This window comes from Triticum urartu, chromosome 1A, assembly GCF_056163025.1.
Source record: "Triticum urartu cultivar PI428250 chromosome 1A, HENAU_Tu73, whole genome shotgun sequence".
Taxonomy (NCBI): domain Eukaryota; kingdom Viridiplantae; phylum Streptophyta; class Magnoliopsida; order Poales; family Poaceae; genus Triticum; species Triticum urartu.
This window is the reverse complement of record NC_141873.1, coordinates 268118616-268141033: the sequence shown is the minus strand read 5'-3', so window position 1 is coordinate 268141033 and position 22418 is coordinate 268118616.

The following is a 22418-nucleotide window of genomic DNA, read 5'->3' as shown; positions in this document are numbered from 1 at the left end:
AGACAGTGTATTTATCTCGTTTGAAATTAAGCCATATTAACTGGAGAGGAGGCAGCATGGACTAGCATTACTTTGCTGTGTCCTGTAAACTTGCCGAACAAGGAGAAGGTTGCAGGACGGGAGAAGCTTGCTCACGGTGGCTCGCACGACAAGGAGAAACTTTTGACTAATGCAAGCTCTCCCTCGCTCAGGCGATGGACGTGCAACAGTTAATTCGGTGTCAGATTGCCATAAGCATACACTATACTACTAGTGCTATTATTGTTCGACTTCCCGAACAGCCAAGCGCAAAGTTTACTAGTACTACTACTATAGTCCATAAAGGTACATACTATACTAGTACTAGGAACCGGATGGAGGAGCGTCTGCACTCTTATTATAATTTTAAAATGTGATAAAGCAATCTTCAACACATTTGGTTCTCTTCGAGGGTTCTCGCATGTGATAATGGAAGTTGATTGCATGGAACACTCGCCACAATTCTCGCTTAATTCTGGCTCATATTCTGTTACAAATAGTAGCGCTCAGTAATATTTCCTCTTTTTTTGTTATTCAACATGTAAACAGGTCAGCAAACCTTGCGGCGCATCTTCGTGCGAACCGTGCTTGCTGCACTTTGAATGTGGCCGAGAGCTGGCTTGATGAAACACCTCGCTTCCTACTTCTTTTTTTCGGGGTACCTCGCTTCCTAGTGACCAGTGTCTTGGCTGATCGTCCTAAGAATGCTTATATATGAATAAAGCTCTCTCATTTACCCGCAAAAATGATTAAGCCATATTTACCGGAAAGGAGGGAGTATGGACTAGCACTACTTTTTGGTGTGTCCCATCAACTCGTAGAATGAGGAGAAGCTTGCAGGACAAGGTGAAGCTCGCTTATGCCTTTTGACTAATGCAACCTACCCTCGGTGGACATGCATTAGTCCATTCGGTGTCAGATTGTCAGAGGCATACACTATAGTACCCAACATGCGGAGTACCATCATTGTTTGACTTCACAAAGGGGTGAAGAGCCAAGCGCAGTAGTACGCTCTTGGTTTTGCACCTTCATACTACTCCACCCTCCGTCACAGTTTACAGGGCGCGCTTCATTATGATGCAATTCTCTCAATGCATTTCCACCACCAGAGAGACTTTAGACGCGTTTGGTTTAATGCTTAATTAATTAGGGCGTGGTAACCGCAATCAAGTCCACAATTTTCTCTCCTTGTACTGTACTACTACGGAGTGCATGCATGTGTGTACCCAGGGTGGAAGCACTGCATGCATGTGTGTATGCATTATTACCTCTAGTAATAGACACCGTGCTATAACTACCAATGCTATTTTTCAGGCCGATCGCTAGTCGCCTTGGTCCCACATATTTTTTTTTCTTTTTTATGAAGCGCGCTGTATAAACAGTGACGGATGGAGTAGTATGAGCGGATTCAAAGAAGAGTGTATTGATGGTTGCTTCTTCATAGCTACTTATAGTGGGAAAGATGGGGCTTATGATTTGAGTGCTCATTACTCACTATTAATGCGGCGCAACGACCGGGCTGAGTCTCCCATGCGGTTGTGCACTACCCCCTCGGTTCTTAAATATACTCCGGAGTATTTGTCTTTCTAGAGATTTCAACGAGTGACTACTCAAATATTTGTCTTTTTAGAGATTTCAAATGGACTGGCACATACGGATGTATATAGACATATTTTAGAGTGTAGATTCACTCATTTTGCTCCGTGTGTAGTCACTTGTTGAAATCTCTGTTAAGATGAATAGAATATTTAGGAAAGGAGGGAGTACACATACGAAGCAAAATGAGTGAATCTACACTCTAAAATATGCCCATTTGAAATTTGTAAAAAGACAAATATTTAGGAACGAAGGAGTATAATTTTGTGCATGGCACATGGACCCGGATGATGAAGAGGCTTCTGGCAATGCTATCAAGCTTCCATCATTTGTTTACATAATTGACGTACTATACAAATAATTTTCCAGCGACATGAAATTGTACATTGGTGTGAGCTTTCAGCTTTTGTTTCGCGTGTCTTGCCATCGATGATCTTTTGGAAACAATAAAAAACTGACTTCCTTGCTAATGCATGTCAATTATTAGCAGATCAGAGCTAATAATTACATCACAACTGAAGACAAAGTTGTGAGAAGGTGTTAAATTAAAATTGATCCATGCTTTCATTGGCAGCAACGTCCCCCCAGCTCTGTCTAAATCAACAAGGCATGTTGGGAAAAAAGTAGCTGTCTGGAGCATGCATCATTCCGATCATTTTGTGCAGTTCCACTAAAATAGAGCTGAGCGTCCCTGTTCCAAAGATATCAAGTGTGATTACGATAATAGAGGACTGCTGATGAAACAATAAACACACAAATAGAAGCCGGTCACCTTTGCAGTCTCTCTTAAGACTAACTAGTTGGAGAAGATTAGGCTCGGAGTTGGATGAGGAGGATAGAGCAAAACCAATCTCCCTTTGTGCAGTCGCACTGAAATGTAGAGACGTTGCCCGTGTGACATTTTAGTACAACTGCACAAAACACTCTTAAGAAAAAAGTGATTTGTGCAGTTCACCAAAAGGTCACAATAGCAACGAGGTGAAATGGATAGCCCTGTTTGCAAAAAAGAGGTAGAAAGGAAACAATTACTGGCCAATAACAGTTGATGACACACGCGATGACAAAAAAGAAGAATATTCCTTGTCCTAAGGGAAGATAAAAACACGGTTGTGTTTGTCTAAACGGTGTGAGGACGAGAATGCAATATGGAAAGTACGCTGGTCGAGCTACATTTTGGGCAAAGAACTATGGAAGATCCACATGCAGCGACGTGGGAAAACAGGCAGTGGAGCAAGACCGCAGGGGATACCTGGAGGTCGTCGGGATGTAACTAGGTGAGCGGCGGCGGGCGGAATCTATGAGCAGGTGGCGTAGGCCCTGCCACGCCGGAGCTTGGTCAGAGAGAACGGCGTGTACCGCAGATCGGGACGTGCTGCCTCGGCGCCGTCGACGGAGAAACGATGCACTTCCTCCCTTTCCCCCAGCAGACGGGATGCGGCCGGATCAGTGACCAACAGTGAGAGAGAGAGAGAGAGGCCACCACACTCCCTTTCCCCCGGCGGACGGGATGCAGCCGGATCAGTGACCAACGGTGAGAGAGAGAGAGAGGCCACCACACTCCCTTTCCCCCGGCGGACGGGATGCGGCCGGATCAGTGACCAACGGTGAGAGAGAGAGAGGCCATCGGAGCCTTGTGTGAGATACTCTGAAGAGCGGACTACCTTTTCCTCCATAAAAATCGTTTTATATTCTGTGTATGTGCCATTGAGCGCTATAACTTTATTTAAAAATAACGCGGCAACGCGTCAAGTTGAACTTTGTTTCGTGCATGCGTGGTACACGACCTCCCTAGGTAAACAACCGCTATAGGCGTTCAAATTAGCACGTGGTCTGCTATTTCGTAAAGAAATGAGCTCCACCGTGTACCCGCGTGGGTGTGGCTGGGCACGAAGCGTGAGTGCGTGCACGGTGCACCTATTCTCTTCTTGTATACGTACAGCACCTACGTGGGGTTGTGTGAGAGAGATACAAACCTAGAGAGATATAGTGTGTGGGTTCTTGAGAGTTTTTTTTGTGGGGGGGGGGGTCAATCAAAAAATTTAACATATGCAATGTGTGTGAAATAGAGTCCTGGATATAACATATATATAGAGGGGGCGATCCACGAGAAGAGAGTGGAGGTATCATCGACTTGAGGTGTCCATAGAATCAAAGAGAGGGATGATGTGTGTGTGTGTGCGCGCGCGCGATCGATAAAGAGTGCCATCGAATTTGTGTGTGCCCACGTCAAAGATATAGAGTGGCTGGCCTACTGGAATGTGAGATGGGACATGTGCAGTTTGTCTCTGTGGCATGGATACCTACCTGCAGCGCTCGACTATCGGTGTGTGGTGGGGGAAAAGGGAGGCCCAATTAACTATAGAGGTACAATGGCTGGTATATGTGTGGAGGAGGAGAGAGGCCTACCTCATGTATTAAGGAGATCGATCTGCCTCATGTATTAAGGGAGATCGATCGGCATCCATGCATATGTGCAGGATATGAATAAGCTTGGGAGAGAGACAGAGCTAGAGTGTTGGAGGGGGTGGTAGTGGAGTTGCTTCTAACAAATGGTGGGATAGGCTTGCTAGACAAACGGAGGGCACGCCCGCAATATCAATAAGAGAGGAGATGGCTGCTTGTTGTCTGTGCACGTGCGTGTGAGAGACGGGTCAAGAGGCATGCACGAATGATGAGGGGGCGATGTGGCTGTGGTAAGCAGATGTAACTACATAGGAAGATCAATCGCCCTTTGTAAGAGAAAGGAGAGACATAACTTGTGAGGTACGTCGATCGATGGGGGGGTAGTTAAAGTCGATCTAGGTATATGTTCGGAGATCGATCAGTATACATGCATGTGTGTGTTAGAAGCAAATGAGGCACGAGGAGAAGGATACAGAGAGAGGGATGCATGTAGGAGGTGGTACGAGAGGCCTACTATATCGAGGGGGAGGAGTGTGCGAGTACGAGAACGATGAAAAGAGTGGTGGGAGTGAGGCATGGACGGTGACAAGAGAAGAGGGGAAGCTTGTGTTTGTGCTAGGCACACCTGGCTAGAGAGGCATATCGATTGTTGTGTGCCGTAAAGGAGCTGGGGGGGCCTACACACACCGTGGGTGAACGACCTAAAGTGAAAAGACGAATTTGCGCGATGGAGCTAGAGAATGCTGAGGGAGGGTGAGAGGGATGTGGGCGTGTGCATGCACAAGAGAAAGTTAGCGTTAGCTACAAAGATAAGAGGGTTGTGTGGGTGTAAAAGACGAATAGAGATCATATATACTTCATTATAAAAAGCAAATTCGGATATTTGAAGAATTTATCATAGTGTTTCAAACCGACGGATGTGTGAATATATATAACGGTGATACACATGGTGTGGTTATGAACATGGTATACTACATTTAATATATTTTATCTCTACTCTTATAAAAAAACGGAGTTGTTGATGATGGTGTGCCTGCCATCCTCCATTATAGGCCGTCTGATTTATATCTAGCGGATAGCAAGGAAACTATGATGGTTGAAGTTGGCAACAATCATGATTGTAGAGTCTTATTGAAATAGATAAACAAATTCAAATTTAGTTCGAATTGCAGCGGTAGTATAGACATTTGGAATGCACTAAAATGTTGGTATGAGTAGGTTACATGCATTATACAGCAAGCAAAAAAAATTAATCGGACATAACATGGATTCATACTCCCTCCTTCCATCTATATAGGGAGTAATGAGATTTTTAAGACCGCCTTTGACTATTGACAAGATTAATAGTACATGACATGCACAATGTGAAAATTATATCATTGAAAGAACCTTTCACAGACGAATTTAATGGTGTGCTTTGTGTAAGTTGCATTTCATATATCATTGCTCTAATATTTGGTCAAAGTTAGCATCGAAAAACGCATTAGGCCCTATATAGATGGAAGGAGGGAGTAGCTTTGAATAGCATTTGTATAGTAAAACGGGGCAAGACTCTCTTTGTGTGGTGTGAATAGTTTTATTTTTTCGTTTTCTTTTTGGTTGAGGGAAGTGCGAATTGATTTGGTACATAAGTACAATATTACTACATGTTAGGCTTGTCCCTAAAATTCAACCCGCGTCTTGTTATATCCCGAAAATTCAGATATTGTGCTCCCAAAACTGGCGCCTTCACAACCCGCACCTTGCTATCCCGAAATTACAACACGCGTGACAACTCCCTCCAGCTGCCAAATCCCGACACGTGAAATCCCCCTTCTAACCCTGAGCCGAAAGGGCCGCTAGTTCAAATCGGTGGGGGTACTTTTGTAACACACCCTACATTTTGGACAAGTGCGTTCCTAAGTCATGCTTCACCCCTCCCATCGCCCCCTTTTCGCCATACGAAATCCTAGGCCGCCATAACCTCTCCGCTCCAGCCGCGAAACCCCTCCCTCCTCCATCCACCACGTCACCGCTGCCCAGCCGGAGCCTCTTCCCCGACGACGTCGTCCACCGCAACAGCTCGACGTCCCTCATCCACCTCCCCGGATGAGGATCCGTCGTCCATCTCGCCGTCCCGCCGGTTCAGCTGCCCCGTCCTCCACCTCCAAGGAGCTGCTCCGACGATCGCCTCGTCTATCGCGGCTGCTCCATCATCACATCGCACCTTCCCCTTAACTCGACCTCCCGGCGCCGACGGTGCTCCATCCCGCACCCCCATGGAGCGGCTACCTTGAAGCCGGCGCCGAGGGCGACATCTCCATGGTGGCTCTCCCCCAGTGCGAGGCCCCTTCGGTGGCGGCGTCCATACCAGCCGGATCTACTACTACTGCTCCGGCTCTCACTCGATCGCTCGCTCGCCCAGCTGCTGCTGCTGCTCTCCCCCTCGCTCGTGCTGCTGCTCTGCTCTGATTAAGCCACACTTCAGTCAACTGAATCGACTTTTGGGTCAGTCGATTTTCAGGGGTTGAGGGGGGGGGGCTCGCCGGAGTTAAGGAAGAACCACCCGCAGCGGGGACGGGGGCTCACCGGAGAGGTACCCCACTATCTATCTTAGGGTTCAGGGTGGGGGGGCCTAGAGGGCTGGCCGGGGCAGCGGTGGCGAGTTGTCTCGGGGCGGCGAGGTGGCGCTGGGGCTGGCGGTTCGGCCGGTGGTGGCTGGCGGCTCAGCGGGGTGCAGGTTGAAGATGAACTGCAGGCACTCCCTAAACTACATGTCAAGTGCCTCTCTGCTACCATTGCGTTCAGTTTCGACAGTAGCATTCAGATTCCACAGTAAATTTTAGTTTCGACAGTTAAGTTCAGAGTCAACAGTTTTTACCTCATCTATTGTAGTCAGGTGGTTTTTGGTGATGTTAATTTTACATCCATTTTACATCATCTATTGGAGATGCTATGAGAATCCCACTTGAGATTGACGATGTTTGTCTTGTGCTGCTTCAGCCTTGACGTCTTACGGCTCATCGGAGCTGCTCCAACGACAGAACGATCCATCACAACAGAGCAGTGCCCTGGACGTCGTCTATAGATTCCTCAGATCTTCCTCCACACCTCCGACAGCCACCTCTGCCTCAACTGCTTCAGCGAGCAACCAATGATGCTGAGGTCGACACGGCTACGGCAAAGAGGTTGTACACTTGTTGCATCACTTATTACTATACATTCACGTCGATCCATTAGGGCTATTTTGGTTCAACAGAAAAACATCGATCCACTGGTTGTTACCATCACTCTAAATTTCTGCATGCTCTCCTTACATAATCTCACCATATTTTTTTCGTATGCATGTCAGATATTGTACACAGTCATGATGAACATGTAGAGAAAAAGAGAAGAGTTTTCTGCGGCAATACAATGTCATCCAGACATCGCTAGATGGTGGGTTCAATGGCAAACCCTCCCCACCCCTCTCCAGATTGTAATCCAGAGGAAGATATCTGTTCTGAGGCGGATTCGGACGCCGCTGACCACTCCTATTTACCCCCCAAGGTGTTTGCTCTACCTTGGCATGATGATGTTAGTCATATCATGCATATGTTGCCTTGCAGTGCCTACTTCTGACATCATATATGGGAATTATGCAGTCTCATATCATATATTCCTTTAGACATGTTCTGTAATGCCACCTGTTTAGTTTCTATATCATATATGGGAATTATGCAGTCTCATATCTTTTAGCCAGCCATAATATATGTGAAATGTGCAATGCCATCCTGTTTAACCAGGCATCATATATTTGAATGATATCTTGCCCATCCTTTTCTTCATTACATTTCCATTTGTCGACAATGTTTGTACATTAAACTACTCTTCCTGTGAATCAGCCATTTGGGTGGGAGATGGAAAAATCTGGAGTGAAAACAAGGCCTTCAGAGCAGACAGTGCTACCTGTCGAAGCAGATCTCTTGTTGGGTCCTGATAGCTCCTCGGAGATGGATTCAGAGACAGATGACCAGTCCTATCCCCCCACTGAGGTGTATGCTCTAACTTGGCACAGTTATACTGCTCATATCATGCATACAGTGTCTTGCATTGCATAGTTTAGACATCATATACACAATATTCAACACCATGTTCTTAGTTCAGACATCATATTGAATGCCCTCTGTTTAGCATATAAATCACATATGTGAATTAAATGATGCGATCCTGATTACTTAGATAACATGTAGGTGAATTATGTCATGCGATCTTGTTTAGTTATTCATCATATCTTTTAATTATGTTATGCTATACTATCTAGTTTAGATAGAGATCATATATGTGAAATTATGTCATGCTATCCATTTTAGTTAAACAATATACATGTCAAGTATTTCATGCCCTCTTTTCCCCACACTATCTATTGCATCTGTCTCTCATACAATGTCTGCACATTCAACTATGTTTCCTGTTTATCAGCCATTTGAATTGGAGCGGGTGATGCCAGTATCTAGCGGAGTAAAAACACGGTCTTCAAATAAAATAGTGCTACCTCTTGGTGGAGATAGCACCCCGGTTGTACATGCACAAGAACCATCCCTACCACACATAACCCAAACTCTCGCAGATTGTACCCCTACTAGATGGATAGAGAACCAGCTTCACCCAATCTAACCCCAACCCCAGCCGATAGTAACCCAGTTCTTGTTGACACAGCACCATCTCCACCACAGAGCTCCCAAACAAGAGCAGTTAGTAAGGCAGCTCCAGTGCCTAAAGGGCTAGTACTATCACGGCGAACCCCAACTCCACCAGTTAGTACGCCTATTCCTGTGGAGGAAGCACAACCAGCTAGTCGTAGTTTAGCATCTATCGCATTTGATGTTGTTAAATCGTATGTGCATATCTTCCCATCTTGGAAATATTATACTGAAGATGAAGGAAAATGCCAGTTGCGGGTGTCTGTCCAGGAGTTATGTGTAAGTAATGTTATTCATGGCAATTACTTTGCTTCGTCCCATACATCCTACCTCCATGATGGTTATAATACAGCAAATTTTCCCATTTTTCTCTGTAGAGAATGACCGATTTGGAAACTCGGGATGAGGTAACCTGTGCTAATACCTCTGCTATCTTCAAGAATGCTTGGTGGCAGTATCGGAATTACCTGAAGAAAACGTACTTCACCGGCAAAGAAACTCATCAAATTCCCTTACGTTCTCCTGAGACACATTTACTGGACGATGACTGGGAACGCCTTGTTCTGTACTGGTCCCGAAGCAAGAATGTGGTAAGGTCTATGAGCTCATTTTCTATTTTTAAGTATTATATTATTGTGTTTTACTGTACTCTGTTCATGTAGAACAAGTGCCTAAACCTGAAGAACAACTGTTCTAATTTAAGATTCCATTGCTACCATAGGACATAGATATATGTTTGTTTGATTCTTTTATTATGTACTAGTACTTGGCAATAGAAGACTTGGTAGTTTAATCCTGTCCACCTTACTAATGAACTGGTTCACCGAAATGAGTTTCATATACTAGTACATGCTAAAATTGTTATGTGTTTGCTTGTTTCTTCTGTTAGAATGCTAACAGAATATTGGGGAAGAGTGCCTTATTAAGCAACGGTAAAGGAAGTAATGCAGATAAGGTTCAGGATAGTGACACATCCTGTCTTGCTTTAGTGTTGGAGTTACTGGCCACTACCGCTTGCACAAGCTATTCAAACTCACTGTCTAAATCAGTTCGGTTTCTTGAGTCTCAACTACAAGCTGAAAGACATCGATCAGCTGTGCTATGACAAGAAGCGGAAGGACTGCGGAAGTCCCTGGAGCATTCAGATGCATACTTACTGGTGCAACAGCAAGCGTTGCAGGATTTTAGTGCCAAACAGGACAAAGCTAATTAGCTTGCGAAGCTTATTGCCAGCATGGTGGATACCCAGGATAACGTTTCTTGAGCTCTTCTGAAGTTGTTTCAGTTATGCTCTTGTTTTGCTGCCACGTTTATTTGCACTGGTGGCCAATTTTGACGGCCAGTGTATATGATATGCTGCTTTGTTCCCTATATTTGCACTGGTGGCGAACTTTGATGCCCAGTGGATGTAATATGTGTAATAGCCATGATAGCCTAGCGTTAGTTGCTTGCTTATTTATTTACTTGTTGTCTTGTTTATTTGTTTGCTTGTAGTCATTGCAGTTCTTTTTCCGCGGTTAACTAGTGGCTGCAACAACCTATTTTTTAAAACTAGGCCACAATAACCATGGGCTAATATTTACTGTAGTGACACTGGGCCTCCTACGGGCCGTAGAAACAGTGGGCCTTCTACGGGACGTAGAAACAATAGGCCTTCTACGGGCCGTAGAAACAATGGGCCTTCTACGGGCCGTATCATCAATGGGCCTTATACGGGCTGTATGATCGATTTGCCAAACATGGGCCAATAACAGGCTGCATTATGGCCGTAAACGGGCTAGAGTTGGAATCATCCGTTCATGGGCCGACCGTAACGGGCCATCATTAATAGGCCGTATTTGATGATGCTATGAAAACGGCCCAACGTATTAACGGACCACAAACGGGCCGACTGTAACCACGGGCTGAATTTGGCCCACAAGCAGAAAATGACAGTAACGGGCCGTAAGTAAACGAATGCTGGAAATGAGCCCAAGAATAAATGGGCTCTGAGAAGGCCGAAAGATAGCATGGGCTGGAAACAGACCAACGGAATAACGGGCCGTTAATGGGTATAAAGTAATACACTATTCATTACGGGTCGTTAATAGGCCAAGAGTTACATAGGGCCTCATATGGGCCGAAAGATGTCATGGGCCATACATGGGCCAGAAGTGAAAACGGGCTGGAATCATATTGGATGGCCCAGATGACGCTACTGGGCCTAATTCGGATAGGGCGTAATGGGCCTTGGGTTAGCGGGTTGTAAATGGGCTATATGCGAATAGGCCGTTAACAGGCTTTCCATGGGCCGGCCCGCCACCTTTTGACCAAGTCAAACGGGCCGGCCTTTTCACAGGAATGGGCCTCTGTTGGGCCGTGCCACGTGTCGACGTATCATAGGCGCCTATCTGACCCACTGACGAGCTGACACATGTTTCGTCCGGCCAATAAGAATTTTACACATGGAAATTTCCCATTGGTTGGGGCTGTTAACAGGTTATCGGATCCAAAACCCGACCCGATAGCTTAACGGTGTTCCGTTACGGTGGATGCCACGTGTCAGTCACCCTTGACGAAAGCACTTCTGTGACACGTGATTTATCAATATGGAAGTGGACACTTCCATGATGATAATTTTGGTAATGTCATGGAACACTTCTACGACAGCACAGGTATGACTATCTTGATTCTGTCATAAATTTTTCATGGATGTACATGCATGACAAAAAACGCGACCTACTGTGACAAACACGTATCATCACGGAAGTGTATTTTTTTATAGTGCCCCCTTGGTTGCCCCTCCTCCCCTCCAACCTATATATATATATATGTGTGTGTGTGTGTGTGTGTGTGTGTGGTGGGGGCACCGCTAGGACACACACCAACAATTATTAGCTGTGTGCGGCACCCCCTCCACATTTTACGCCTCCAGTCATATCTTCGTACTGCTTAGGCGAAGCCCTGCGCGGATCACTTCACCATCACCGTCACCACGCCGTCGTGTTGATGGAATTCATCTACTTCCTCGACACTTTGCTAGATCAAGAGTTCGAGGGACGTCATCGAGCAGAACGTGTGCAGAACTCGGAGGTGCCGTACGTTCGGTGCTTGATTGGTCAGAACGAGAAGAAGTTCAACTACATCAACCGCATTGTCAAACGCTTCCACTTTCGGTCTACGAGGGTACATCGACACACTCTTCCCCTCTCGTTTCTATGCATCTCCTAGATAGATCTTACGTGAGCGTAGGATTTTTTTTTGAAATTGCATGTTACGTTTCCCAACAGTGGCATCAGAGCCAGGTCTATGCGTAGATGGTATGCACGAGTAGAACACAAAGAGCTGTGGGCAGTGATCGTCATACTGCTTAACACGAATGTCTTATTTTGATTCGGTGGTATTGTCGGATGAAGCGGCCCGGACCAACCTTACATGACCACGTTCATGATACTGGTTCCACTGATAGACATGCAACTAGTTTTGCATAAAGGTGGCTGGCGGGTGTCTGTTTCTCCAACTTTAGTTGAACCAAATTTGACTGCGGTCAGTCCTTGTTGAAGGTTAGAACGGCAAACTTGATAAATTACCATTGTGGTTTTGATGCGTAGGTAAGACCGGTTCTTGCTAGAAGCCCATAGCTGCCACGTAAAACTTGCAACAACAAAGTAGAGGACGTCTAACTTATTTTTGCAGGGCATGTTGTGATGTGATATTGTCAAGACATGATGTGATATACGTTATTGTATGAGATGATCATGTTTTGTAAAAGTTACTGGCAACCGGAAGGAGCCTTATGGCTATCTCTTTATAGTATGAAGTGCAAACGACATGTAATTGCTTTACTATATCACTATGTGTGAGCGATAGTTGTAGAAGCAATAGTTGGCGAGATGACCACGACGCTATGAGGAGATCAAGGTGCCAAGACGGTGACGATGGAGATCACGACGGTTCTTTGGAGATGGAGATCAAAGGCACAAGATGATGATGGCCATAACATGTCACATATTTTGATTGCATGTGATGTTTATCTTTTATGCATCTTATTTTGCTCAGTATGGTGGTAGCATTATAAGATGACCCCTCACTAAAATTTGAAGGTATAAGTGTTCTCCCTGAGTATGCACCATTGCTACAGTTCTTCATTTTGAGACACCACGTGATGATCGGGTGTGATAGACTCTATGTTCACATACAACGGTTGCAAGACAGTTTTGCACATGCGGAATACTCGGGTTAAACTTGACGAGCCTAGCATGTACATACACGGCCTCGGAGCACTGGAGACCAAAAGGTCAAACGTGAATCATATAGTAGATATGATCAACATAGAGATGTTCACCATTGATGACTACTCCATCTCACGTGATGATCGGACATGGTTTAGTTGATTTGGATCACGTATCACTTAGATGACTTGAGGGATGTCTATCTAAGTGGGAGTTCTTAAGTAATTTGATTAATTGAACTTAATTTATCATTAACTTAGTCCTGATAGTATTTGCATATCTACTATTGTAGATCAATAGCTCGCGTTGTAGATTGATACATCTCCGTCGTATCTATAATTTTTGATTGTTCCATGCCAATATTATACAACTTTCATATACTTTTGGCAACTTTTTATACTATTTTGGGGACTAACATATTGATCCAGTGCCCAGTGCCAGTTACTATTTTTTGCATGTTTTCTGTTTCACAGACAATCCATATCAAACGGAGTCCAAATAGGATAAAATGGACGGGATCTTTTTTGGAATATATGTGATTTTTGGGAAGTGAAATCAACGCGAGACGATGCTCGAGGGGCCCATGAGGCAGCGGGCGCGCCCTAGGGGGCAGGCGCGCCCCTGACCCTCGTGGACACCCCGTAAGGCGGTTGATGCCCTTCTTTCGCCGCAAGAAAGCTAATATCCGGAGAGAGACCGTGTTAAAATTTCTGCCCAATCAGAGTTACGGATCTCCGGGAATATAAGAAACGGTGAAAGGGTAGAATTTGAGAATGCAAAAACAGAGAGAGACAGATCCAATCTCGGAGGGGCTCTCGCCCCTCCCATGACATGGAGGCCATGGACCAGAGGGGAAACCCTTATCCCATCTAGGGAGGAGGTCAAGGAAGAAGAAGAAGGAGGGGGGCTCTCTCTCCCTTGCTTCCGATGGCACCGGAGTGCCACCGGGGGCCATCATCATCACCGCAATCTTCACCAACAACTTCACCGCCATCATCACCAACTCTTCCCCCCTCTATGCAGCGGTGTAACCTATCTCTTACCCGCTGTAATCTCTACTTAAACATGGAGCTCAACGCTATATATTATTTCCCAATGATGTATGGCTATCCTATGATGTTTGAGTAGATCCGTTTTATCCTATGGGTTATTTAATGATCGTGATTGGTTTGAGTTGCATGTTTTATGATGTCTACTACACAACCTTCTTCTTGTAGACGTTGTTGGGCCTCCAAGTGCAGAGGTTTGTAGGACAGTAGCAAATTTCCCTCAAGTGGATGACCTAAGGTTTATCAATCCGTAGGAGGCGTAGGATGAAGATGGTCTCTCTCAAGCAACCCCGCAACTAAATAACAAAGAGTCTCTTGTGTCCCCAACACACCCAATACAATGGTAAATTGTACAGGTGCACTAGTTCGGCGAAGAGATGGTGATACAAGTGGTATATGGATGGTAGATAAAGGTATTTGTAATCTGAAAATATAAAAATAGCAAGGTAACGAATGATAAAAGTGAGCGTAAACGGTATTGCAATGCTAGGAAACAAGGCCTAGGGTTCATACTTTCGCTAGTGTAAGTTCCCTGAACAATACTAACATAATTGGATCATAAAACTATCCCTCAACATGCAACAAAGAGTCACTCCAAAGTCACTAATAGCGGAGAACGAACGAAGAGATTATGGTAGGGTACGAAACCACCTCAAAGTTATTCTTTCCAATCAATCCGTTGGGCTATTCCTACAAGTGTCACAAACAGCCCTAGAGTTCATACTAGAATAACACCTTAAGACACAAATCAACCAAAACCCTAATGTCACCTAGATACTCCAGTGTCACCTCAAGTATCCGTGGGTATGATTATACGATATGCATCACACAATCTCAGATTCATCTATTCAACCAACACAAAGGACCTCAAAGAGTGCCCCAAAGTTTCTACCGGAGAATCACGATGAAAACATGTGCCAACCCCTATGCATAGGTTCCCAATGTCACGAAACCCGCAAGTTGATCACCAAGACATAGATCAAGTGTTCTCAAATCTATAAAGACTCAATCTGATAAGATTACTTCAAAGGGGAAACTCAATTCATTACAAGAGAGAAGAGGGGGAGGAGAAACATAAGATCCAACTATAATAGCAAAGCTCACAATACATCAAGATCGTATCATCTCAAGAACACGAGAGAGAGAGATCAAACACATAACTACTCGTACATACCCTCAGCCCCGAGGGAGAACTACTCCCTCCTCGTCATGGAGAGCACCGGGATGATGAAGATGGCCACCGGAGAAGGATTGCCCCCTCCGGTAGGGTGCCGGAACAGGTCTAGATTGGTTTTTGGTGGCTACAGAGGCTTCTGGCGGTGGAACTCCCGATCTAATCTTTGTTCTGGAAGTTTTAGGTTACGTAGGTATATATGGGTGCAGGAGGTACGTCGGTGGACCGAAGGGGGGGCACGAGGCAGGGGGCGCGCCCCTGCCCTCGTGAGCTCCTCCTTCATCTTCTGACGTAGGGTCCAAGTCTATCCGATAGGTTTCCTTCCAAAAATAACTTCTCCAGTTGATTTCGTTCCATTTCGACTCCGTTTGATATTCCTTTTCTTCGAAACACTAAAATAGGCAAAAAACAGCAAATCTGGGTTGGGCCTCCGGTTAATAGGTTAGTCTTGAAAGTAATATAAAAGTGGAAAATAAAGCCCAATATTGCCCAAAACAGTAGATAATATAGCATGGAGCAATCAAAAATTATAGATACGTTGGAGACGTATCAAGCATCCCCAAGCTTAATTCCTGCTCGTCCTCGAGTAGGTAAATGATAAAAGAAAGAATTTTTGGTGTGGAATGCTAGTTGGCATAATTTCAATGCAATTCTTCTTAATTGTGGCATGAATATTCAGATCCATAAGATTCAAGACAAAAGTTCACACTGACATAAAAATGATAATACTTCAAGCATACTAACTAAGCAATTATGTCTTCTCAAAATAACATGGCCAAAGAAAGTTATCCCTACAAAATCATATAGTCTGGCTATGCTCCTTCTTCACTACACAAAATATTTAAATCATGCACAACCCCGATGACAAGCCAAGCAATTGTTTCATACTTTTGACATTCTCAAAACTTTTTCAATCTTCACGCAATACATGAGCGTGAGCCATGGATATAGCACTATAGGTGGAATAGAGTGGTTGTTGTGGAGAAGACAAAAAGGAGAAGATAGTCTCACATCAACTAGGCGTATCAACGGGCTATGGAGATGCCCATCAATAGATATCAATGTGAGTGAGTAGGGATTGCCATGCAACGGATGCACTAGAGCTATAAATGTATGAAAGCACAAAAAGAAACTAAGTGGTCATGCATCCAACTTGCTTGCTCATGAAGACCTAGGGCATTTTGAGGAAGCCCATCATTGAAATATACAAGCCAAGTTCTATAATGAAAGATTCCCACTAGTATATGAAAGTGACAACATAGGAGACTCTCTATTATGAAGATCATGGTGCTACTTTGAAGCACAAGTGTGGTAAAAGGATAGTAGCATTGCCCCTTCTCTCTTTTTCTCTCATTTTTTTTATTTGGGCCTTTTTTATGGCCTCTTTTTTTATTTGGGCTTCTTTGGCCTCTTTTATTTATTTATTTTCGTCCGGAGTCTCATCCCAACTTGTGTGGGAATCATAGTCTCCGTCATCCTTTCCTCACTGGGATAATGCTCTAATAATGATGATCATCACACTTTTATTTACTTACAACTCAAGAATTACAACTCGATACTTAGAACAAAATATGACTCTATATGAATGCCTCCGGCGGTGTACCGGGATGTGCAATGACTCATGAGTGACATGTATGAAAGAATTATGAACGGTGGCTTTGCCACAAATACGATGTCAACTACATGATCATGCTAAGCAATATGACAATGATGGAGTGTGTCATAATAACGAACGGTGGAAAGTTGCATGCCAATATATCTCGGAATGGCTATGGAAATGCCATAATAGGTAGGTATGGTGGCTGCTTTGAGGAAGGTATATGGTGGGTGTATGATACTGGCGAAAGATGCGCGGTATTAGAGAGGCTAGCAATGGTGGAAGGGTGAGAGTGCGTATGATCCATGGACTCAACATTAGTCATAAAGAACTCATATACTTATTGCAAAAATCTACAAGTTATCAAAGCAAAGTATTACGCGCATGCTCCTAGGGGGATAGATTGGTAGGAAAAGACCATCGCTCGTCCCCGACCGCCACTCATAAGGAGGACAATTAATAAATAAATCATGCTCTGACTTCATCACATAATGGTTCACCATACGTGCATGCTACGGGAATCACAAACTTCAACACAAGTATTTCTCAAATTCACAACTACTCAACTAGCATGACTCTAATATCACCATCTTCATATCTCAAAACAATCATCAAGCATCAAACTTCTGTTAGTATTCAAAACACTCATAAGAGAATTTTATTATTAATCTTGTATACCTAGCATATTAGGATTTTAAGAAAATTACCATGCTATTTAAGACTCTCAAAATAATATAAGTGAAGCATGAGATTTCATCTATTTCTTCAAAATAAAACTACCACCATGCTCTAAAAGGTATAAGTGAAGCACTAGAGCAAATGACAAACTACTCCGAAAGATATAAGTGAAGATCAATGAGTAGTCGAATAATTATGCAACTATGTGATGACTCTCTAACATTTAAGAATTTCAGATCTTGGTATTTTATTAAAACAGGAAGCAAAGCAAAATAAAATGACATTCTAAGAATGGCAAACATCATGTGAAGAAGCAAAAACTTAGGATCAACCGAAACTAACCGATAATTGTTGAAGAAGAAAGGTGGGATGCCAACCGGGGCATCCCCAAGCTTAGATGCTTGAGACTTCTTGAATATTATCTTGGTATGCCTTGGGCATCCCCAAGCTTGAACTTTTGTGTCTTCTTAATTCCTCTCATATCACGGTCTCCCTAAATCTCAAAAGCTCCATCCACACAAAACTCAACAAGGACTCGTGAGATAAGTTAGTATAAACCATTGCAAAAACCTTATCATACTCTACTGTAGAAAATAACTAAAATTATTATTCAACATTGCATACTAAATTCCTCTGCATATTTAATAGTCCTATCCTCAAATAGAATCATTAAAGAAGCAAACATATGCAAACAATGCAAACATAACAGCAATCTGCCTAAACAGGATAGTCTGTAAAGAATGCAGCAACATCCATACTTACCTAGCTCCAAAAATTATAAAATAAAATTCCCACTGTATTAAATATATCAGAGCTTAATATGCAAAACGTTTCAACATTTTATCACATTCTGACTTTTCTAGGGAATTATTGCAACAGAAGTAAACTTTGTGTTTTCAAACAGCAACATGTATACTTGTAACATAGGCATAGTAAAGGCTATCAATGCCAGTTTTATTGAAATAAAAGATGCAATTTTTTTTTCTAAATAACAGAAAGCAAATCCTAACAAAATAAATTGACGCTCCAAACAAAACACGTATCATGTGGCGAATAAAAATATAGCTCCAAGTAAAGTTACCAATGAACGAAGACGAAAGAGAGGATGCCTTCCGGGGCATCCCCAAGATTAGGCTCTTGGTTGTCCTTGAATATTACCTTGGGGTGCCTTGGGCATCCCCAAGCTTAGGCTCTTGCCACTCCTTATTCCATAGTCCATCGAATCCTTACCCAAAACTTGAAAACTTCACAACACAAAACTTAACCAAAAACTCGTAAGCTCCGTTAGTATAAGAAAATAAATAACCACTTCAAGGTACTGTAATGAACTCATTATTTATTTATAATGGTGTTAAACCTACTGTATTCCAACTTCTCTATGGTTCATAAACTATTTTACTAGCCATAGATTCATCAAAATAAGTAAACAACACATGAAAAACAGAATCTGTCAAAAACAGAACAGTCTGTAGTAATCTGGATCAAACGTATACTTCTGGAACTCATAAAATTCTCAAAAAATTGCTTGATCTGAGGAATTTATCTAGTAATCATATGCAAAAATAATTAACTAAATAGCACTCTCCAAATAAAAATGGCAGCAGTTCTCTTGAGCGCTAGAGTTTCGGTTTTTTACAGCATGATCAACAAGACTTTCCCCAAGTATTCCCAAAGGTTCTACTTGGCACAAACACTAATTAAAAGCATAAAACCACATCTAAACAGAGGCTAGATGAATTATTTATTACTAAACAGGATCAAAAATCAAGGAACAAAAATAAAATTGGGTTGCCTCCCAACAGGCGCTATTGTTTAATGCCCCTAGCTAGGCATGATGATTTCAATGATGCTCACACAAAGGATAAGAATAGAAACATAAAGAGAGAATCATGAACAATATTATTAGCACGTTTAAGTCTAACCCACTTCCTATGCATAGGGATTTTGTGAGCAAACAACTTGTGTGAACAAGAATCAACTTGCATAGGAAGGTAAAACAAGCATAACTTCAAAATTTTAAGCACATAGAGAGGAAACTTGATATTATTGCAAGTCCTACAAGCATATGTTCCTCCCTCATAATAATTTTCAGTAGCATCATGAATGAATTCAACAACATAACCATCACCTAAAGCATTCTTTTCATGATCTACAAGCATAGAAAATTTACTACTCTCCACACAAGCAAAATTCTTCTCATGAATAATAGTGGGAGCAAATTCAACAAAATAACTATAATGTGATTGAAAATTAAGATCAAGATGACAAGTTTCATGGTTATTGAGGGAGTCCAGGATTAGGGGGTGTTCGGATATCCGAACTATACCTTCAAGCCGGACTCCTGGACTATGAAGATACAAGATTGAAGACTCTGTCCCGTGTCCGGAAGGGACTTTCCTTGGCGTGGAAGGCAAGCTTGGTGATACGGATGTTCAGATCTCCTACCATTGTAACCGATTCTATGTAACCCTAACCCTCTCCGGTGTCTATATAAACTGGAGGGTTTTAGTCCGTAGGACAATATACACATCAACAATCATACCATAGGCTAGCTTCTAGGGTTTAGCCTCTCTGATCTCGTGGTAGATCTACTCTTGTACTACCCATATCATCAATATTAATCAAGCTGGACGTAGGGTTTTACCTCCATCGAGAGGGCCCGAACCTGGGTAAAACTTCGTGTCCCTTGCCTCCTGTTACCATCCGTCCTAGACGCACAGTTCGGGACCCCCTACCCGAGATCCGTCGGTTTTGACACCAATATTGGTGCTTTCATTGAGAGTTCCTCTGTGTCGTCGCCATCAGGAAGGATGCCTCGCCCCGTCTTTAAAGACGGCACCGTTGCTAAGGGAGCTTTGGCTGTCGGCCAAACCCTCTGGCTAGGTGGTTTTCTTATGACCACATGTTCGGCTTCTGCGCCGATGATGACCTCTCGAGCCATCGAAAACAATCTTCATGTCAACTCGGAACTTGCCGAGCAGTTAGATCCAATAGAGCTTTCCTCCATAAACAAGCTCTTGGATCGCTTCGCCTCCCTGGGAGTCGCTACGGATTACGACCAGATTGGGCCTAAAACCGATCTGAGAGAGATTAACTCTCCCCAAGCCACCCATCACGTTGCCGTGGTAGAGGGAAAGTGCGGCGACCCTTCATCTATCTTAAGGACTCGCTACGTCCGGATTCCCGATCCCTCCAAGCCGGATGTCCGTGGAGGGGAGGATATCACTCAAGACCTGAACCTAGAATCAGGCGACGGACTGGATTCATTGGACGACATCCAGGAATCCAAATTTTCGAGTTTGGAAATTCCTCGGCCTCTGAGCCTCAGAAGGGGTAAGGCTTCGGATTTAATTCCACCCACCCACCCGAACATTAGCGATCTATCCCAAATCAGGCAAGATCCCAAAGAAACAGTACATCATTACTGGGCCAGATTCCTCCTGGTTATGAATAGGATAAAGGGCTACCGCGAGGAAGACGCAATTTCATTCTTCTGCAATAATTGCACGGACAAGGGAATACTCAACGCCATAAGTCGCCGTGATATTACATGCTTCGCTGACTTAGCGTCCATAGTACGAAAGTACTGTGCGATGGAAAGCGCCCAGAAAACCGAAACAAAATTTTGGGACAATCCAGCCCATAAGGCAAGCCCAGTCCGAAATAAAAGGGTGCATCATCGCCAGACACCCGGGTCAAACACCAAAAGGCAAAAACCCTCTACAGGGCATGGAACCGTACTGGAAGGATGGCTTAATGGATCCTGTAAAATTCATAGTACAGAGGACACCACACCAACTCACAGCCTTAGAGCATGTTGGATACACCGGCAGGTGGCCAAAATTGGCGAAAACCTCCTAATTCCGGAGGCCACAGAAAGCCACCCCAGAGACACCAATACGGTATTAACAGTCTTCGAGACCTTCGCATCAAATAATATGCGAAAAAGGACAATCCGCAGTCTTGCTGAAGTCTACCAAGTAGCAACAATAAACCCATGGAGTGACACGGCCATCACCTTTAACGCCAGTGATGAACCTAAATTCCGAACAGTCCGAGCACCAGCTGCATTGGTCCTCTGTCCAATAGTGGACATCTTTCGTCTTACCAAGGTACTCATGGACGGCGGCAGCGGATTGAACCTCATTTATGAGGAAACTCTTCAAAAAATGGATATAGACTGGGACCGCATCATGTGAAGTAGCACAACCTTTAGAGGAATAATCCCCAGTCGGGAAGCGCGCTGTACAGGAAAAATCACACTAGATGTGGTGTTCGGCACGCCGGACAATTACAGGTCCGAAGAGGTCACGTTCCATGTGGCCCCGTTCAGCAGCGGTTATCATGCTTTGCTAGGGCGGGAAGCATTCACAATCTTCCAAGCAATACCCCATTACAGGTACATGAAGCTCAAGATGGCCGGGCCTAACGGGATCATCACTCTCGCTAGTGACCCGGACATAGCACTCCGTGCCGAAAACAAGACAGCCGCACTAGCCCTCGAGGCACTATCCGAAGCCCTAGCGGCTGAGGAGCTGACTGCGCTGCGCTCTACGGTGAATAGGGACGATGTGGTACTCGAAAAAAGATCCAAATCCACCTCCTTTAAACCAGCGGACGAAATAGTCAAATTCCAAGTCCATCCAACGGACCCCAATAAAACAACTTCCATCGGGGCACAGTTAAACCCTGATGTCGACGCCGCATTGCGAGAGTTCCTACGAGAGAACTGGGACATTTTCGCCTGGCACCCTTCAGACATGCCAGGAATCCCACGCAGGCTGGCCGAGCACAGCTTAAATATCCAAACAGGATTCAAACCTGTCAAACAGGCTCTCCGGCATTTTTCTGAACCTAAGAGACAGGCTATGGGAGAGGAGCTAGCAAAGCTATTAGAGGCCGGATTCATCAGAGATATAAAACATCCAGACTGGCTAGCAAACCTGGTGATGGTACCAAAGAAGGACAAATTCTAGCGCCTGTGTGTTGATTTTAAAGACCATAACAAGGCTTGCCCAAAGGATCCCTTCC